This window comes from Folsomia candida, unplaced genomic scaffold, assembly GCF_002217175.1.
Source record: "Folsomia candida strain VU population unplaced genomic scaffold, ASM221717v1 Fcan01_Sc002, whole genome shotgun sequence".
Classification (NCBI taxonomy): Eukaryota; Metazoa; Arthropoda; class Collembola; order Entomobryomorpha; family Isotomidae; genus Folsomia; species Folsomia candida.
In genome coordinates this window covers 10,499,048-10,505,464 of record NW_019091194.1, presented here as the reverse complement: position 1 = coordinate 10,505,464, position 6,417 = coordinate 10,499,048, and the positions used below count along the sequence as shown (strand labels likewise).

The following is a 6,417-nucleotide window of genomic DNA, read 5'->3' as shown; positions in this document are numbered from 1 at the left end:
AAGTCTAAAAGCTGTAAAAAGTTTGATACATATTTCTTACACGATCTGCAGAAGAATCAATCGAGCCACAAATTCCGTATGAGGTGGACATTTTTTACAGCCTATTTATACACTATTGGCAGCAAGGGGTCCCACATAAGTACAAACCTATACCCACCATTTGAAAATCCGAGCTGGTTGGGGTGTGTGTGTGCCTATGTAATTAAGGGACATCAATCATTGGAAGTAGAAAAAAACGAGCCGTCAGTACCCATTCAATTATTAAGTTGTCTAAACAATTGCCGATGGAGATAGTTAAAAAGATACCGTGTTCTTCAGCCGAGTCTGCCCCGTCCCTCATTGTTCTTCTCTCGTCTAATGGAAGTCTGCATGAGCATACATACACGAGTAGTTGAGCGAACATGGCCATGTCTCAATTTCTTCTCGATACAGAGAAAGTGGCGTAAATTATGTAATTTATCTGACCCTTACATCTCTGGGAATTGGTTTGGCTGGATTATGATGGAGAGTTGATTCTGCCACTTTTACCAGTCAGTTGAGTCCACCTAACAAGATCAAGTCCATAATAATATCAATGTGCTTCGTAATATGCGAGCTGCTCTGGTGGATAGATTCTACAAAGTTATTATTACAAGACGGCTGTTATTACGTTTTTTGGACTGGTCCCCAATTAAGTTATTAAAACTGGGCTTGTTGTTTCATACGCTTTTGCCATGCGATATAGATTTCACATGCAACTATTCTATTACAACAAGTCTGTCCATACATATCCACTCAACAAAGTATGCTTCTTGCGTATTATTACTACCTGCTCATATAAACTGCGGGCAATGGCTGGTGGTGAATTGAATGGATAAACCTTTTGAACAGGAGAAGTGATAGATTGGTCGCTGCACAGCAATTCCCTAATGAAACAAATACTTTATCAAATTCGTGAATCAATCAATAAAATTATTATTGCTTTGCAAATTCCTTTGTACATTTGCATAAAAACTGAGACTGGCAGTTCGTGAAGGAAAGTAATAGATAATACAAAAAAGAACGAAATTTGGGCTAAATGAGATTTTCTTGTTGTAAATTCTATAAAATTCAATTAAAAATATGCCAATTTTTTTATCCATTAGCCGCAAACTATGTATATAGGTAACTATTTAATCAATGCAACACAAAACACTAAAACCACTGGTGAATAATGCCAATAAAAAATAAAACAAGTAATTTACATTATAATTTTTTGCTGCGTTGTTTGTGTGTGTGTGTGTCAGCATGCGAATTAACTTATTTAGTATTCAAATTGAGTTATATAGCTAGTGGCCATATGTTGTTGGATTAGTTGATTATTTTTGTACCTGACCAAAGGCTGTTATTATTTCTGACCATTTATTGCTTTCATATTGCATCCCAACCCAACCCTCCACCGGCATTTATATCTCATTTCAATACAAAATTATAATAATAATCCATTTTCTTTCGTTGGATTTTCATCATGCGTATCGTAAAAATTGTTATAGAGCAAACTTGTAATCAATTTAATAGATATACAGGAAACCATCATCATCCTATTCAACCTTTGGTGTCTCAATTTTCTCACAATAGAAAATTTTTAGCTTTGAAATATAAATATCTCATAGATTTTTATCAGCTGCTATTAATCAATTTTTTCCAGTACGTATTTCATTACATATTTTATTATTCCGATCACACTGTCAGGTATTAAATAAATTTTAAATTCTGGACATACAACAATTTTAAGTATTTAATTTGAATAGTTTGAACGAACAGATTATGAATTTTGGCTGCAATTCCATTTGTATTTATGTATATGTTTCACAAGCGAGTTTAACAAGTGCCAAGCCGTGAAAAACATGAGCATTAAAGTAACAAGGTATACATATAAAAAGTGATGATTAAGTAAATTGAATTTTAATTATTCATGTCGGTTTCACGCTATGCAGGGTGCACAATAATTACTCTCCGTTCTTTAGTTTCGCTACCAACGTGCAATCCATTTTCACCACCACAAGATAAATAAATGCCAGACTTGCTAAAGTGCTTGTTATGTATCATGATTTTTAATTCGCAACTTGTCTTTCCGAGAGGCTCACTCACGCAATTTTGTAATGGCTCCTCTGCATGGTAACTTTTAGGAGTCTCAAGTTGTTAGCTGGCAAAAGTGGTAGTGGCGATATGCTTATTATTATGTGCGTTTTTTGTATATCTAAAAGTGTTGATTGTTGTCGGAATGATTAGAGGATCTCCTCACACGCAAACAAATAAATGCCACTATACTTACATATAAGGCTAGGCCATGATTCAAATAATTGTGCTGGTGGTGGTGGTGGTGGTGTCAAACTACAAATTCTATAATTTTCTCTGGTCCAACTTCTAATTAAGCTGGAGTTAATTAAGTTTTCTTTAAAGAATTGAATTTATGGCTCTTGAGGAAAAAAGCTATTAATTTTGGCAAATGAACTTGGATTGCTTGTAATTTGTTTAGACATTTATTACTCGTCGGAATTTTTTGAATGCTATTCAATTTGAAAAATACCTGCGCCTTCTTAAATACTTGTTTTTCTCGCTATACCAAAAAATAGCACAAACATTGCGTTTTCAAATTAGACTCAAAGTCCATAAATCAATATAAACCATTTCAATTTATATACTTTTCAAGCTGTAATTTGTAAATGATAACGATTTCGTAAATTATTTTCCCATCCATAAAAGTAAGAGCAGAGTGGAAAATTGGTTATGTATTTTAATGTGAGAATATTTCAGCTCTCTTTTAACCCACACAACAACCGACACATGCACGCCGAGGAGACGATTTACATGTAAAACAATGAACTTTTTTTTATATGTACGAGATGTGCCATCATCATGGATTGCTCTGCATTCCATTCCATGCGAGAGATCCATTCTACATAAAATGTACGAAGGAAGATGCGATCACTCATATTTTTTAAACGGCATGATACGTAATCACAGAGCATAATGAAAGGAGTAATAGCCATACTTATCAGAATTTATTATACTCAAAGTTAAACCATTTTATACCAGCTACACTTTTCACTCCATTCCCGCAAAGTAATCATTTTTTATGATAATTCTGAAAAATTGTACAAAATGGTTTGCATTAAATAAATTTGGTAAATTACTAGTATCCAATTTCATAAAATAATACTAATTTCTTAATTCCAAATCAGTTTTACACACTCGAATCCAATTGTGTAGCGTATGTATGCATCTTTAAATAATGGATATTTTTATTAGATGGCTTATTAGATAGCCCATTTTTGTATATATTAAAGAAATTATTATCCACTATTGATATTCTGCTGGAAAACGATCTCTCTTTCTCGTCTCTTTCTCGTCTCATTCTCGTTCATGTTAGTTATCCAAGCCAACAGCAAGTTCATGGTTCATCCTCCTTCCTTTTCTTCATGATCATGCCATCGTCCAAAAGCCAGGGCAGAAGGAACACGCTATAGTTGAAGGGAAGAAAATAACAATTGTTCATTTTTCTTTTGTCGGCGTTAAACAATTTTGACGTCGGCTGGTGTGCTTTTTCGTTGGGTTGAACGAAATTGTTTTTCTGTCAGGGATAAATTGACTTATTTTCTTCACCAACACCTCCTTCTGCCCCAACACCACCTTAAACAACACCCCAAAAAAAGAAATAACATAATTAACTTGTTAACTTTTTCTCCTGATTATAAATCTATCACTGAACTTTTTGACAACTTCATTACGGGGCCGTTCGTTCAGAGATAACGCTTTTTCCTCTTCCTTCCTCCATTATCATCATCTCCTCGTCTTCTTCAGCTCTCGAGTCCCTTCTCATGTACGTACTTACCATCTTCCTTCATATCTTCTCGCCAAGCTCATCAGCATCGCATGTTCTGCCCTTCACACTAATTCAACAAACACCAAGAATACCTTTTTAATTACTAATTTGTCATGAAATCATATTTCACTTTACAAGTTTTTACATTTTTCTCCTTAATTTTAGACCAGCTCGCAAATTTCTATATGCGCTGTAGAATATTTGTGCGCTTAATAGGGTTAAATTTCTTGTGCCCATTACCAGGATATTTGACAATTTATATGTATAATTTTGCTATTGCATAATAAATTTTGCTGACCAAGTTGGAGGAGCATGTAAATAGCAAATAATCGTGAATATGGTTGAGCTCATTAATTCGTGGAATCGATACTGAAGAGAGAATCCTATTACGAATACTAATGTGAAATAAATAATTTCAACGAAGGAGAGGGTGAAAACGGGATAGAGAGGACACAGCAATATGGATTTGCAGACAGAATAATACTTATAAAATAATCAAGGGAACCATTTAATTTGCCATTTGCCCGACCAATTCCATGTTCGATGTTATTAAACAACATATTTAATATTATTTTGCAAATGCCAAAACAGGAAATTTTATTAAAAACAAAACAACTCAATTATCTAAAATCGTTTCGATACCCATTTGAATTTATGAGTAAGAAAAATAAAGGAATTGCAAACTGAATCCAAAAACCATGCGATATTTTTTTTCATTATAACTTGTAAGTAATTTTGCATTTAGTGAGTTGGTTTTTCTTTAAAAAAAATTGACCACTATTTTTCTGGCATTAAAAATAGATTCATACGGTAAAGATGAGAAATAAATACGATTCAATAATGGTTTCAGAAATTGCTAAAAGTATAAAGACCGTTATGTGTGCATACAAAATTATACCACAAACCATCCAATTTCTATTCCAATAAATAGCGTCTGCAGCAGCATGAATTTTGTGGTTTTCTATAAATTGACATCTCGATTAATTTGTCGAAATGCCATTTGGAATTATTCCGTTTCAAAGACACAAATGATACCGAGGAATGAACATGAATTAATTTTATTTTCGAGTGAAACCAATCATTGTTGTTTTTTAATATTTATTTTGTATTAAGAAGAAGGAAATTGTGGGTATTGTGTATTGAATTGGTTGTTGGTGGTGGTGTGGAATAATGAAATGTGAGCCCCATGCGAGCGATGGATTTACTAATCAAACACACCACATAGGGTTTTATTGGACACGCCACGAGTAATAATAAGTGAGAGCTAATACTCGCTTTAAACGCTAATAAGCTCATATACAAATTACTTTAGCTCCATGCTTCGCCATTGAACCGAGTTTCAAACCCGTCCTCGTTTCTTGAAGGAGAGGGAGAGATGGGAGGAGGGAGGGCCATAATTATAAATTATACGGCGCCCCTAATTGAGTTCTGATGATGAGCTAAAGATATACGAAGCCTGGGAGAAAGGCACAAAAGTGAAAAGTTCTGCTTGTCCCTGCTTGTGCACATGCCCCTCCTCCTCCCCCTCCGGAAAATATGCTCTCCCAGCTCTTTTATTACTCTGCTGCCAAGAAGGAGCAGCAGCAGCAATAAAGGATCGCGCAATAAAAAGAAACCAATCATTTTTATGCCCAATTCCAATTTAATAATCCCCCATTTCTGATTCCAAACAAATTCTTGTGTCAGAAATGTTTCATTGATTTTACTAATTTCTGACCAAATTCTAAAGAGAGAAACATGAAACAAATTTTGACACGATAAAATGTGCGTTGCTTTAATTCTTTGCATTTTGTGCCAAAAACTAGACCCATTTTCACACCTCTTGCTTTGTTCCGGATGGGAAAAAAATCTATCAAATCATGTTCAATTCACTCTGGGGAATACAATCAACCTCATAATCAGTCTCCTCGTTTCCATTTCCATCCAATTACCATCCCATTTTTTCCTCGTGTGTGTGTGTGTGTGGCTAATTTGGGGAGCTAACATGGTAAAGAAAAGCTAGGAAACCATCTCATTTTCCCAAGCCCGTAGAAAAATACGTAGGCGAGCATGGTCGTGGTCAAGAAGTCTCTCTCTTTTTGTGAGAGAGTGTTAAAATAGCTGGGGAGAGGAAAAAAGGGGTAAAAAAGGAAGGTTGATGTTATTATTCACTCGTCTCAGATAACTTTTACTTACGGGCGTGCACATTGAATGAAATAGAAATAATCCGCACCACAAAGTTGGGTGGGTCGTGCAGTCTCCAGGAGATCTGGCGAGAGGAATGATGCGTCGCATCGCATCGAGGGTACCGTGAGCGTTGGAAGAAAGAAGTAGTGGCCAACGACGGAGGTCCCTCCCCAACCGGTTGAATAGTGGGCGTGGGATCGAGGGGAGCTTTGTCCAATGGGGAGAAAGGAATAGATTGAAATTTGACTCTATTGAATAGAGTTGTGGGGCACACAATGCTGACGAGTCTGCATTTTATAAAATGTTTGAAGCAGGCAGGACGCAGGAGCAGTTGGATTTGTTATAATAGAAAAAATATCATCATCATCTATAATGTCCCTAAATTACTTAAGTTGCTTGTTCTTCTT

General features: G+C 35.3%; 1 long non-coding RNA gene across 1 annotated transcript; it reads right to left on the bottom strand.

Annotated features, from left to right (window-relative positions):
* Nucleotides 1–471: 471 nt before the first annotated feature.
* Nucleotides 472–1,265, bottom strand: LOC118434268. Its single transcript, XR_004833886.1, has 3 exons — nucleotides 1,224–1,265; nucleotides 809–905; nucleotides 472–545 (listed from the first exon to the last, which is right to left on the bottom strand). It is a non-coding gene; the product is annotated as an uncharacterized LOC118434268 (long non-coding RNA).
* Between the last annotated feature and the right edge of the window lie 5,152 nt (nucleotides 1,266–6,417).